We start from the raw sequence: 14,166 nt of genomic DNA, 5'->3' as shown, positions 1-14,166 counted from the left end.
AATGTTGTCAGTTGTGGGTGCCTCCATCCCACATTCATTCAACAAACATTTCGGGAGCTCCCACTTGTGTCAGCCTCTACTGTCCATGCTGGGGCGTCTCGCAGTGAGGAAAATGCATAAAGGTCTCCGTTGCCTTTGTGGAGTGGTATTCCAATCTTAGTGAAAAAATGGACACGTAACGGATAGACTGACAAATGAGAATATCCGTCTATCCTGGGCCGAGAGGGGCAGGCAGGGCATTTGAGGCTTCACAAAGCTGCTGCAAAGCCACGGAGGCCAGAGAGAAAGTTTTTCATGAGCCGGGAGGCTGAGAGCAAAGGTCAGCATGCTTTCCTGTAAAGGGTCAGAGAGTAAATATTTTAGGCTTCACAGGTCGGATGGCCTCTGCTGGGACGATTCCACTCTGCTGTTGTAATGTGAAAACAGCCACGTCGACATGCAGAAACTAAGTTGAGTGTGTTCCAATAAAACTTTATTTACAAAAACAAGTGGGCGGGCCAAATTTTGCCTTTGGGCCATGGTTTGCCAACCCCGGTCCCAGAGCTTGCAGCAGCTGCCCCAGGACCCGTATTTTCCAGAGCCAAGAGCAGACACTGATTTCTCCTTGGAGGCCGTTGTTTTGAAACTGCACTCAGACCCGAGGAGTTATTTTTTAAGCCGCCTTGGGCTCAGCAGAGGCTCCCAGGTCTCTGCAGCTGAGTGAGTCAGGCCCTTGGAGACAGGACGCAGTCTCAGAGCCAGAGACAAGAGCCACTCAAAAGTCCTCCTTGGAGGGACACCACTCCCCTCTCCCCTCAGCCCTGTGAATGGAGGTCAGGGGCAAAGGCAACTACCAGTCCGGAAATGGGATCCTTCTGGGACACATTTCAGCAGCAGTCAATCCCAGACCGTCTGCTGTGCCACCTGTGGGCTGTGTGACCTTGGTCAACTCACGGCACCTCACCTGTAACGTGGATGCACTAGCTTACCCTTGATGAGGCTGTTGTCAGGAATTTCTCTGAAATAATTGGAAAGCTGAGCACCTTACGCTAAAGCAACAAAGCCAATCTCAACAGGCTGTGGGCTGTGTGATCCCATTCTCTAACACCGATGAAGTGACAAATTATAGAGACAGAAATGGATTAGCGGTTGCCAGGGGCTGGGGGTTGAGGGGAGGGGCGAGTGTGATTCTAGAAGGGGTAGTGGCGGAGACGGGGTGGCTCAGTCGGGTGAGAGTCCGACTCTTGATTTCGGCGTGGGTCACGATCTCACGGCTCATGAGTTCGAGCCCCGCGTCATCTCCGTGCCGACAGCTCAGAGCCTGGAGCCTGCTTTGGATTCTGTGTCTCCCTCTCTCTCTGTCCCTCTGTGTCTCTCAAAAATAAATAAACACTTAAAAACTAATAAATAAATCAGCTTAAACAAGTAACAATAAATCAAATGGTAGTGGGAGGGACCTTTGCAGTGAGGAAACAGTCCTGAGTATTGACTGGGGCAGGTACTCAAAGCTACACGGGTGATATAATTTCTTAGGACAAAAGACATGTGCACACGTGCATACGCATAAATGCACGTCTGTAAAAGTGATGCTTTTTCTGGTTGTCAAAATGTCCACTTCTTGGTCGTCATATTGTACCTTAGTTTTGCAAAGTGTTAACTTTGGGGGAAACTGGGTAAAGGATCCAGGGAGCTACTTCCTGCCTTTTTTTTTTTTTTTTTTTTTTTTTGCAACTTCCTGTGGCTCTCTACTTTCAAAATAAAAAAGATGGAAAGAGGAAAGCTGCGCAAGGTGCCTGGAAATATGCTGGGAAGACGCTGGTGCGAACATGCATTTGTGATTTCTGCTACTTTCAAGGAGTTTCTATTTGTTCTTTCAAGCGGAGATTCCTTAAAAAATTTTTTTTAATCTTTATTTATTTTGAAGGGAGGGAGAGCACAAGTGGGGGGAAAGGAAGAGAGAGAGGGAGAGAGAGAATCCCAAGCAGGCTCTGAGCTGTGAGCACAGAGCCAGATGCAGGGTTCCATCTCACGAGCTACGAGATCATGACCTGAGCTGAAAACCGAGAGTTGGACGCTTAACCGACTGAGCCGCCCAGGCACCCACCCCTCAAGTGGAAATTCTTAAGGGGCTAGGTTTGACTGAATGAGATCATGGCTGGGGCGAGACCAGGGGACAAGATCCCCACCACAGCTCTGTAATGTACTACCTCTGACTAGTTCCATTTTACAGATGAGGAAACTGAGGCTGCGAACCTGCTAGAAGTCGATACAGCTGGGAAAGGACAAGGCTGAACTGCAAGTCCGGGCCCACCCCGAAGCAGAGACCCCAGACGCAGAGTACAGTCCCAATGGCAGATATCTCTATGAAAGCAATTAGCGTATTTGTCTTTGAGTCATAGAGCAAGCGATAGCCACACAGTAAGTGCTCAATAAACAGTAGCCATTAACATTATTATTCATTCACAGAAATGGCGTATTCAAAATTGATACGTCATTGCTAGTCTTAACTAAAGTATCAGGTTAGCATTACCTGTGATGTCAGGTGGGCATCAGGTACCCCTGATACGATGGGATAAGGGGATAGGTTTCCTTCCAGAAACCGATAGCCCCCGTCTAACCACGAGAAAACACCAGACAAGCCCAGATTGAGGGGCATTCTGCAAAAGATGTGGCCAGCGCTCCTCACAATGGTCAAAGTCATCCAAAACAAGGAAAGTCTGAGAAACTGTCACAGTCCAGAGGAAACTGACATGTGGCACGTGTCCCTGGATGGGATCCTGGGACAGAAAAACATTAATGGGAAAACTGAGGAAATCTACATAAAGTCTGGAGACTAGCTAATCGTCATGTACCGATGTTAACTTCTTAGTTCCTGCAAATGTACTGTGGTCACATAAGATGTTAACTTATCTGTGTGAAGAACATGCAGAGACCCTGTACTATTTTTGTAGCTTCATAACACTGTAATTTTCCTGAAAATCTAAAATTACACCCATATTAAAAGTTTATTTTCAAGGGGCGCCTGCATGGCTCAGTTGGTTAAGTGTCCGACCCTTGATCTCAGCTCAGGTCACGATCTCGGCTTGTGGGTTTGAACCAGCATGGGGGGCTCTGCACTGACAGCATGGAGGCTGCTTGGGGTTCTCTTTCCTCCTCTCTCCCTGCCCCTACCTGACTCTCTCTCTCTCTTTCGAAATAAATAAATAAACTTAAAAAGTTTATTTTTAAAAATGGACATGTCATTACTAGAATTAATATAATATATTGTCATCAATATATTTTAGTAAAATTAAAATACTGTTAACATAAATTACTATATTCCATATATTTAAACAAATCAATATATTTAATATGTTCATGATATAATTGCACATATTTAAATTTTTTTAATGTTTTATTTATTTTTGAGAGAGAGAGAGACAGAGCATGAGCAGGGGAGGGGCAGAGAGAGAGGGAGACACAGAATCCGAAGCAGGCTCCAGGCTCCGAGCCGTCAGCACAGAGCCCGACGTGGGGCTCGAACCCACGGACCGCGAGATCGTGACCTGAGCCGAAGTCAGACGCTTAACCGACTGAGCCACCCGGGCGCCCCTAAATCCATATATTTAATATGTGGATAAAATGAGTTCATGTTTTTAATATTTTTAGTACGAGAAATTGACATGCTTAATAGTCGTGGTGCTGTAAATGGACACATCTGACCCGTGAATGATAATAAAACCTGTTTCTTGCTGACAAAAAACAGCGGGAAATGGCTTGTAAAAACATTACATTTTTACAAAAACCTTCCTGGTAGCCAGTGCAGAGTATAGAAGAACCAGAGGGGGAGGCTAGAGGTGGGAAGTAAGGGGCCAACCGGGAGCGGGGTGATAGACTAGGGTCAAATCCCTATCCCCCACCTCAGGCAAAGGAGACCCCTTCCTGTGCCTCGGTTTCCAGCTCTGAGGCAGGTGTAGGGAGGCTGGAGGACCCAGTCTCCCCAGCAGGGGCTGGCTCTTGGGCTAAAATTAGGTGACCCACAGTTTCACATCTTCCAGGACTATCTGGGTTCAGCCCTGAAAGTCTCGGACAGACCAGGATAGCAAGTCATTTCAGAAGCCTTCCCCCAGGGCCAGGAGCCTCCCTGGGAGAAGGAGCTGGAGGAGGAGAGGAAAGGAGGGTCCTAAGAGGCAGAGAATTAACCAGAACATGGCTGCACTCTTGGATCAGTCAAATAACCCCTTCCAGAACCAGGGATCCAGGAGTTAGGCTGGTTTGACATTTACAGAGGTACGGGCTGTGGTGTTGGGACAGTATGCAATGAGCGAGTTTGAACATGGGGCATCTCCTGTGGACCCTGAGGGGGCGTCCCAGTGGCCTCACCTGACCAGCAATAGCGATGCCACTGCTCCTGGGTGATGAGGCCCAGCCTCCGGGCCTCCTGGGCTCCAGAGCGTAGCACTGAGGTCAGCGTGGCCTCTTCGGGCCCACAGGCCTCCGAGGTGCCCAGGGCCTGCAGCAGGTAGGCGGGGGGCACGGCGTTCTCGTCCCTCCGGAAGTGTTGAGCTACCAACTCCAGGTCGCGTGGCTTGGAGGTCAGCTGGGCCTTCAGAGCCTCCCACTCCTTCTCCTCGATCAGCGTGGGGACTGGACAGGGGCCGTACTGGTCACCGAGAAGGGCCTGGCAGAGAGAGGGGCACGCGTTCAACCCTCGGCATGGGCACTTAGCTCGGTGGCCCTGGGTGAGACACACTGAGCCCCCCAAGATGGGCCTGGCTGTGGTGCCACGGCGATAAGTCCAGTAAGAGGTGCAGGCAGAGCCTTAGAGCACCTGCATGTGAGGGTACCTGAGACGTGGGACATCCAGCAGGTAAATTTTGAATCTGATCCCGTGTCAGCCATCATGGAATCTTTTGCCTGGAGAACCCTCTGTGGGGGGTGCCCGGGTGGCTCAGTCGGTTAAGCACCCAACTCTTGATTTCGGCTCAGGTCATGATCTCACGGTTTGTGGGACCGAGCCCCGTGTCAGGCTCTGCACTGACAGCATAGAGGCTGCTTGCGATTCTCTCTCTCGCTCCCTCTCTCTCTGCCTCTCTCCCGCTCACACACTCTTTCTCCCTCTCTCAAAATGAATGAATAAACATAAAAAAAGAAAGAAAACCCTCTGTGGGAGCTAAACAACGGCCCCCAAAGATATCCAACCCTAATCCCTGGACCCCGTGAATGCACCTTGTATGGAAAAGGGCTGTGATGGTTAATTTCAGGTGTCAGTTTGACTGGGCTAAGGGATACCCAGATAGCTGGTCAAATACGATTTCTGAGTGTGTCCGGGGTGGTGTCTCTGGAGGAGACTGAATTGGTGAAACGGGCGAAACAGATGGCCGTCCCCAACACCTCATCCCGTCCACCAAGGGCCCAAATATGACAAAAAAAAAAAAAAAAAAAAGGGAGGAAAGGTTTCCCTCTCTCTGCCTGAGCTGAGACATCCTTCTTCCCCTGCCCGTAGACATTGGTTCTCATGCCTTTGGACTCAGATCAGGACTTGGAATCTTCAGCCCCCTGATTCTCAGGCCGCGGGCCGACAACTGAATTACGCCGCCTGCTTTTCTGGTTCGCCAGCTTGCAGATGGCAGATGGCGGGACTTCTTGGCCCTCCACGACAGCGTGAGCCAGTTCTGATAAATCTCCTCTTATGTGTGTCTCTCTATATCCTATCGGTTCCATTTGTCTGGAGGACGATGGCGAACACAAAGGGCTTTGTAGATGTGAGTAAGTTGAGGATTTTGAGCTGGGGCGATTTTCCTGGGTTACCGGGGCCCCAAGTGCGATTCCAGGAGTCCTTATAAGAGACAGGCAGAGGGAGAGAAAACTACAGCTTCTTATAGGTTGGCCCTGGCTTGCCCCAGAAATAGAGCCGTGACAAAAGCTAAGATCTCCGTCGGCCCTGCCCCAAATCTCATGCTATGATGTGGTTCTGGGGGCAGATGGGTCTCAAGCGTGCAGGGTGGATCCTGTCTTTATTTAGAATTCAGGATTGAGTTGCAGAGCAAGACACAAGGAAGAGTGCGCTGGGCAGAGCACCTTGCAACCAGAGGGAACAGCATGTGCAAAGGCCCTGTGGCAGGAAGTGTGGTAAAGAGCCCAGAGAAGGAAAGCTGGGGTTGGGGAGGTACCTGAAATATCAACAAAGAGGGGCAGTGGTAAAACATAAGGCCATCCCCGTGGGCAAGATTTTGTGGGGAGTGATGTGGCCCTAAGACTTTGGTCCGAATGCTGAGAACCCCAGGAGCCCCTCTTTCTGCCCCAACAGAAGGTGCAAACTGGAATGCTAGAGAATTAGGCAAGAGGAGGCCTAGGACCTCGAGCCTCGAGTCTTGAGTTTCCTCATCATAAAATGGAAGCAATCACCCCTCCCCTCTTCACTGAGTTGTACCAGAATATTCCAGGCAAGTGCACCCAGGAAACCTGGATAAATGGAGTCTGTGATGGAGGGAGGTTGAACAGGAGCCCACTCTCCAGGGGTCTTTCCCGCAGTGCCAGCCTTGGAGCAGTGAGAGAAGTTGGAGAAGCCGGCCAGCCACAAACCACCGATCCTAGGAAGGAGGCAGAGGGTGGAAAATTCTCCTGCCTGAGGGACCAGAGTCAGAACAGGAAGAGCTTGAAGGAAAAAGGCCAGGACCTACCAGGAGCAGCTGTGCTGGAGCTGCTGGTGGCCCAGGAGAACTAAGCCTCTAAAGCAAGTACCACGGGGAGCTGACTCCTGCTATTCGTGCTGCCTAATGACTTATTTACTAGAGAGACACCTCTCCAAGGGCCCCTGGTGCAGCCCTGATCTCCACGGGAAGACCCCCATGCGAAGCCACTGAAGGAGAATGATGCCGTGACCCTTGGGTGACAGAGGGGAGATGCTCGGTTTGGGAGGAAAGCCAGAAGTGGGTAGAGGTCACCCCGGCGGCCCAAGGGTCCCTTCTGGAAGGACGAGCAAGGTCCCTAGGCCGGTTGGGCCTGGGGAAAGCTCAGGGATCATCATCCCGTCCCCCATGCCACCTGGAAGCTGCGTTGTGCTTTTACTGCCTGCACCTGGGGTTGCAAAATCGAATTCCTCCTGGAGTTCTTTTTGCCCCCATCGCCCATTTCTCTTTAGGAAAAAAAAAAAAAGTTTTTCTTTTCTTTTTTTTTTTTGAAATGCCGCAAAATGATCAATCATCAGGCTCATTTGGAAAACGAAATTGGAAGATTGGTGGAGGGTGGGGAATGTATGAAGAGGGAAGGTAGAGGCCTCCAAACACTAGGATGCATTTTAAGCAACGATAATTAAAGCATCGGGACTCGAAGGGCACAGACTTCCGGTTATAAGGTAAACAAGCAGCAGGGATGCAATGAACAGCCTGAGGACCATACTTAACACTGCGGCACGTGTGTTTGGAAATTGCTAAGAGGGGCGCCCGGGTGGCTCAGTCGGTTAAGCGTCCGACTTCGGCTCAGGTCGTGATCTCACAGCTCATGAGTTCAAGCCCTGCATCGGGCTCTGCTGACAGCTCAGAGCCTGGAGCCTGCTTCAGATTCTGTCTCCCTCTCTCTCTGCCCCTTCCCCATGCTCATTCTCTCTCTCTCTCTGTCTCTCTCTCTCTCTCTCTCTCAAAAATAAACATTAAAAAACTTTTTTTAATTTAAAAAATTGAAAAAAAAGAAAGTTGCTAAGAGAGTAGATCCTACAAGTTCTCATCACAAGGATAAATAAACCATTTTTTCTTTTTCTTTTTTCGTATCTATATAAGATGATGGATATTAATTAAACTTATTATGGTCATCATTTTACAATTTGTGTAAGTCAAGTCATTAACGCTGTACGTCTGAAACTTACACAATGCTGGATGGCAGAAAATATCTCAATAAAACAGGAGAAGAAAAAAAAAAGCAGAACCAACATACAAAGAAAGGTATAGAGCAAAAGATTGAAAATGCAAGCCACACCGTCCATATGAAACTTAACACATAATAAAGAAAGCTTCTCATATGTGTCGGCCAGGTCTTACTTAGTTTCTTTTAGGGAGATAGAATCTCTAAGGCAACTCTAGAAACTCCGGCAATGTTGGAAGTATGCTCCTCTGTGTTGTCCCATATGGTGGCCAGCCACCACATGTGGCTACTAAGCCACTGCAACGTGGCCAGTGGGACTGAGGAACTGAAATTTTAATTCAACTCAATTTTAATTTCTTTTTTTTTTAATATTTATTTATTATTTTTTTTAATTTATTTTTTTTTAACGTTTATTTATTTTTGAGACAGAGAGAGACCGAGCATGAATGGGGGAGGGTCAGAGAGAGGGAAACACAGAATCTGAAACAGGCTCCAGGCTCCGAGCTATCAGCACAGAGCCCGACGCGGGGCTCGAACTCACCGACCGCGAGATCATGACCTGAGCAGAAGTCGGCCGCCCAACCGACTGAGCCACCCAGGCGCCCCTGAATATTTATTTTTGAGAGAGAGAGAGAGAGAGAGAGAGAGAGACAGACTGCGAGTGGGGGAGGGGCAGAGAGAGTAGGAGACACAGAATCGGAAGCAGGCTCCAGGCTCTGAGCTGTCAGCACAGAACCTGACGCGGGACTCGAACTCATGAACTGTGAGATCATGCTTGGGCCGAAGTCGGACGCCTAACCCACTGAGCCACCCAGGTGCCCCAATTTTAATTTCTTCACCTTAAAGTTTGCGGCAGATGGATCATGGTTATTGCCCTAGACAGTGCCCTTCTAAAGCCAAGCAGCTCTCATACATTTCTCTTTATTTCCCTAGAAAACAGTTTTTATTTCATTGTATTTAATTATTTTTTTTAAGTAGGCTCACATGGAGCCCATCGTAAGGTTTGAACTCACAACCCTGAGATCAAGACCTGAGCTGAGATCAAGAGTCAGCTGCTTAACTGACTGAGCCACCCAGGCGCCCCCAGAAAACAGCTTTAATAATGGGGACCTCCCTCTCCTACATTCTACTTTATCTCCAGGAGAGGTTCCAGAGGATTTTTCTTTTTATTTGGAATTGTTCAAAGCTTGTTTGTGACTAAGATGTCTTGGGCAAGACTTTTTCCCTCTTTACCTTTTAGGACAGAGGTCAACAAACTTTTTCTGTAAAGGGTCAGATAGTCAATCTTTTCAGCTCTGCAGACCAGGTGGCCTCTGTCACAAGTATTCAGCTCTCTGTTCGTAGCCGGAAAACGGCCCTGGATGCTACGCGCCAATAAAGTTTTATTTACAAAAGCAGGCAATGGGCCGGATTTGCCCCCTAGGCTATAGTTGGCCGACCCCTGCTCTAGGATTTGAGAGCTCAAATGTCACATTTAATGTATCTGGAACGTGCTGGTGTGATAAATCAGGACCGTGGAATAACATTTGCCGATTGTAGCCTAAACCACTAATCGTGAGCTGGGGTTTATTTCAGTGACAGAGAGGGTGCTGTTGGGATGGGTAGAGAGAAAATTCCCTGGAACATGGAAAAATTGGCCCCACCTAGCATGGGAGGAAGTTTTCCCAGAGGCAGGCTCTAGATGGCGCCCCAGAGGCCATTCCCAACACCATGAGGCACAGAGGAGAAAAAAATTCCCGACATCCTGTGGGTTTCCATCCTCTGTATGGTTTTCCAGGATCCCCAGGTTCCACACGCAAAAAGTGCATGAGTTGGGAAAGCTGGGGGGAAGGTCCAGAGCAAATCCCAAGGTTCTTTTGGGCTCCAACCCTCTGCTCTCCAACTCACCTGCTGCTTCCACTTGGCTGCTAATGTCTGCATCCCAGCTAGCTCTGTGGAAGATGAGTACTGGGATCGATTAGCAATGTCTGCCATGGGCAGGCTATGGAAATTGGGTACTAGAGCAGAAGTACCATCTCTCCTCCACGGATGGGTTTGGCTAGTGAGCAGGGGCCACATACTGCTGCTGGAATGAGAAGTAAGCACCAACCCATCCCTCCCAAGAGACTCACAACAAAAGCCGGCCCTGTGGATGTTTTCCGACACCGGTCGAGTTCCTCCAAGCAGAGTTCTGTGGTCATGTGCTCAGTGGCCTCAGTGTTCCGAATACCCCACCTGAGATCGACAACCTGGAGATCACAAGCGTGGGTTTGTCAGGGAGGTGGCAGAGTGGGTGAGTTTTGTTTTTCAATTCCTTTTGACAAAGGCATAAAGTTTCTTTCAATAATTTTTGACAGTCTCACCCCAAAGGGGGATGTACGAATTGAAAGAACTTGAATGAAGCCTGTAACCCCAGTGTAACCAGGAGAAAGACATCAGACAGACCCAGATGGGGGGCATCCGGCAGGATGGCCGGCCAGTCATGAGGACATGTCCACACTTGTTCTCAGAACTTTCTTTGCAACGAAGGGTATTTAGTTTGGCCGACATAGGACTTGGCAGGATCTCCCTAGCAACCGCACGCTTGCGGTCCACTTTTGCCTGCTTGCCTGAGGGGAGCCGGGGGGAATGGTTCAATTCGGGTAGCAAAGCTGAGCCGGCAGAAGGCTGGGATAGGGAGGCAGGGGGGCGGGGAATGGGACTCAGAATGTCCCTTCGTCCCTAACTTCTTTTGGCCAGAGGGAAAGACGCAGAAATTCCTAACGAACTGGAACACGAGGATAAAAGGACACTAGTATGTGTCCACTAGAATGTGGCTGAATGCAGAGGGGAAAAAGGGTCAGCCACCAGGCTTGGGCAAGAGCCTTCGGCGCTGCGGGCCGCTGTCTCCCACCCCGGCATCGACGCTGTTTACAGCGTTTGTCGCATAGCACCTGCCTGGACATGAAAGGCCCTTCATCAGTTCTCAGCATGTATGTTTTCCTTTTTAGAGCCTCTGCCATTGAGCTGTGTCTCATGATCCATGGCAGGCAGAGTCCCAGCACTGTTTCTTTCTTAGTGACATATAAACCATGGTGTGTTTATATATAATCGAGAGGGCCTTTGATGTGATGGATCGCTGTCACAAATGGCAAGGAGTCAGTGTCAACTCCAAAGACGCTCTGTTGGTAACACGTGAGTAGCAACGTTCCCACCCCCGGATTGGTGCTAAGAGTCATAGGGGACTCTGTTTGGGGTCTGCGGTGACCGTGCCTGGCAGGCACACCATTATTGCTTCCGAAAAAGGCCCAGCCCACTCCCGTGTGCCCCCCAAACACCCCACGGTCTTCTTAGACTCCCCCTGAAGCTGTCCCAGCGCAGGGAGGGCCAGGAGGGCAGGGCAGACCGACAACAAAAGGCAGTAAAGGGACATGCCCAGGGAGCAGGGTCCCAGGGCACTGCCACACCCCCTGCTCTAACCACGGTGCCTGTGGCTACAATCCCTCCCCCTGCCCGTTTAGAGGACTTCCATTGCCACGGGGTGCATCACCAGCGTGGAGCTCCCTGGAGCAAAAGGTCCTATGTGGCAGCCTGGGTGGCACAGCTCTGTTCCCTAATTTCAGGGCAGGGGAAACTGAGGCAGGGAGGGGGCAATTACCTCGAACATCAGACCGTGCCTTTGGCAGAAGTTCTGCACTTTGGGGTAGGCGGTGCTCTGTAGAGCTTCTCTCTCGGCGTCCATATCTGCAAGGAAGAGCGCAGAAGACATCAGTGGGAGGAACCCAGGACGCTTTCTTGCCCCACGGCTGTGCTTTCAGCCTCGTTTGCCCCCACTAAGGCTGGGGCCCCACGGGGCAAATTAAAAGATACAAAAATGCGCGAGGCAGGGGCGCCTGGGTGGCTCAGTCGGTTACGCGGCCGACTCTTGGTTCTGGCTCAGGTCATGATCTCGTAGTTCGTGAGTTCAAGCCCTGCGTCGGGCTCTGGGTGCTGACAGTGCGGAGCCTGTCTCCCTCTCTGGGAGGGATTCTCTGTCTCCCAATCTCTCTCTGCCCCTCCTCGGTTCACACTCTCTCTCCCTCTCTGTCTCTCTCTCTGAAAATAAATAAAGAAACATTAAAAAATAATAATAATGGACATGAGGCAAACCAAAGAGGGGCTTTCCTGGTCTTAGTGCTAAAAAACCCACATCCCAGGAAACCCCTCCGTCTCCGCTAGCCAGAATGATTGGTCCCCCTAGCCTGGGGTCGCCAGATAAAATACAGGATGCCCAGCTGAATTTGCACTTCAGTAAACAGTGAAAAACTTAATAGCTCAAGTATATCCTGTTCCTTGCACTGTTTGGGTACAGGTACACATGTGATAAACTCAGTCGAATCTGCATTTCAGATACACAGCGAATAATCTTTTAGCCTAAGTCTGTCCCATGTCACGCACTATTTGGGAAATACCTACACTGGAGGATTATTCACGGTGTATCTGAAATGCACATTTCACTGGTGTCCTGGTTTTTCGCTTTTGCTAGACTCTGGCAGCCCTACTGAGGGTAAAACCTGGACCGTGAGACCTTTCGGTGCCCCTGACTTCACTGTGCGGTCAGATGCCAAGGGGCAGGCCATCCTCAGTTTCCCGCTCTGTAAAACGGGGGTGATGCTTCTACCTTGCAAGGCTGCGAGCTGCCCAAAGTCAAGCGCCTCTGCTCATCTTGGTCATGGCTGGTTTCTTAGCACTCGACCCAAGTGCTTAGTAGGCATTGGTCAAGCTATTGAATCTTACAACTAAAAGCACCTTGTGCGAGACAGATGTTGAAGAAACATTGGTCCTCTCCACCTGGTCAGGGGGAGGTCATTGGAGTGTTCAGGGAAGGGCTCCCAAAGCCACTGGCATGAAGAGGTTGCACAATCCCTGGGTGCCAGCCTTGGATCTGCCTCCTACCCCATGCCCTTCCCGTGCCTGTCTAATCCTTTCCATGGGTCATTTACATCTGCCCACGGAGGATTTATTAGGAAGTTGCTTTCTGCTTAGAACCTTGCTAAGCATCCGGGGCACAGTGACAAGCAAGACATACATGGATGATGCAGTCCTACTGGCTTGGGGGGTGCGGGGGGCGACTGCTAAAATCTCCAGGAATCTTTGTAAACCAGTCGTTAACGCGGCCATCATGAAAAATCCAATGATCTAAACTTATGATGGAAAGAGCAGAGACGGCAAATCCTCAAAACTCATCCCTTCCTAATTTTTAAGTTTATTTTTATTTATTTTGAGGGAGAGATAGAGAGCAAGCGGGGGAGGGGGCAGAGAGAGAGAGAGAATCCCAAGCAGGCTCTGCACCCGCTCAGCGCAGAGCCCGACGCGGGGCTGGAACTCACCAGCCGTGAGGTCATGACCTGAGCTGAAATCAGGGGTCAGGCGCTTAACGAACTTCCTAATTATTTTTTGGCATTTGCCTGTGAGCTCTGTTCTTGCATTTGGTCCTGGCTATTAATTTTGTATCGGGGAAATCTTAGAGAACGGCGAATGACCGCCACATCTCTGCCTGACTCCGCGTTCAGAGAAGTCACGGCGGCGGCTGGAAATTGACCCTGGCGGGAGGAGTCACACAATGGAAATTGGCGGACAGCACAAATCGGTGGTGCTTTTCCTTTCGTGTTGTCTTGTTTAGATTTGGGGGGGGGGGGCCACGGGCTATTAAATATTTGCCAACACACTACTTTATGTAGTCTTTGCCCCCACAGAGCTCGCGGCTCTGCTTAGAGAAGTCACCCGTTAAATAAGCACGGAAATGACTCCGGTTTATGGGGCCTGGGGCTTCAAGGGTTCCAAGACCCGTTGGAGCCCAGCGTGACTACAGCATGCGGGTGTGGGGAAGGGCCATATAAGATCAAGACGGGAGGTGAGGAGAGTCGGGTCATGCAAGTCTTGGGGGCGGTGGCAAGGCTCTTACACTTTTAATTTTTTTTCTGATTTTTTTAATGCTTGTTTATTTTCGAGAGAGAGAGAGACACAGAGCACACATGGGGAGGGGCAGAGAGCGAGGGAGACCCAGACTCCAAAGCAGGCTCCAGGCACTGAGCTGTCCGCTCAGAGCCCGACGCAGGGCTCGAACCCTCGAACCGCGAGATCGTGACCGGAGCCGAAGTCGGACGCTTAGCCGACTGAGCCATCCAGGCGCCCCTCTTACGCTTTTGAAGCCTGGTGCATAGCGCGTCATACCTTCATCATAAATGTTAGTTGCAATAAGATTTGCCGCTCGGAGCAAGCCTGTCAAGTCAGGGTCTCAGCCTGGATTATCGAGGAGGAAACAGAGGGTCTAGGAGGCTCCTTCTCATTGGTTCCCACGTGGGCCGCCGGCCAGGCTGCATTCTTATCCAGGTCTCCTAGAGGAGCCCT

General features: G+C 50.2%; 1 non-coding gene across 1 annotated transcript; it reads right to left on the bottom strand.

Moving 5' to 3' along the window:
* Window positions 1-3,481: 3,481 nt before the first annotated feature.
* On the bottom strand, window positions 3,482-3,566 carry TRNAR-UCG. The gene has a single exon. It is a non-coding gene; the product is annotated as a tRNA-Arg (tRNA).
* Window positions 3,567-14,166: the final 10,600 nt, after the last annotated feature.

Source organism: Panthera leo, chromosome A2 (genome assembly GCF_018350215.1).
Source record: "Panthera leo isolate Ple1 chromosome A2, P.leo_Ple1_pat1.1, whole genome shotgun sequence".
Lineage (NCBI taxonomy): Eukaryota > Metazoa > Chordata > Mammalia > Carnivora > Felidae > Panthera > Panthera leo.
The sequence above is the reverse complement of the archived record's forward strand: the minus strand, read 5'-3'. Positions and strand labels throughout refer to the sequence as shown.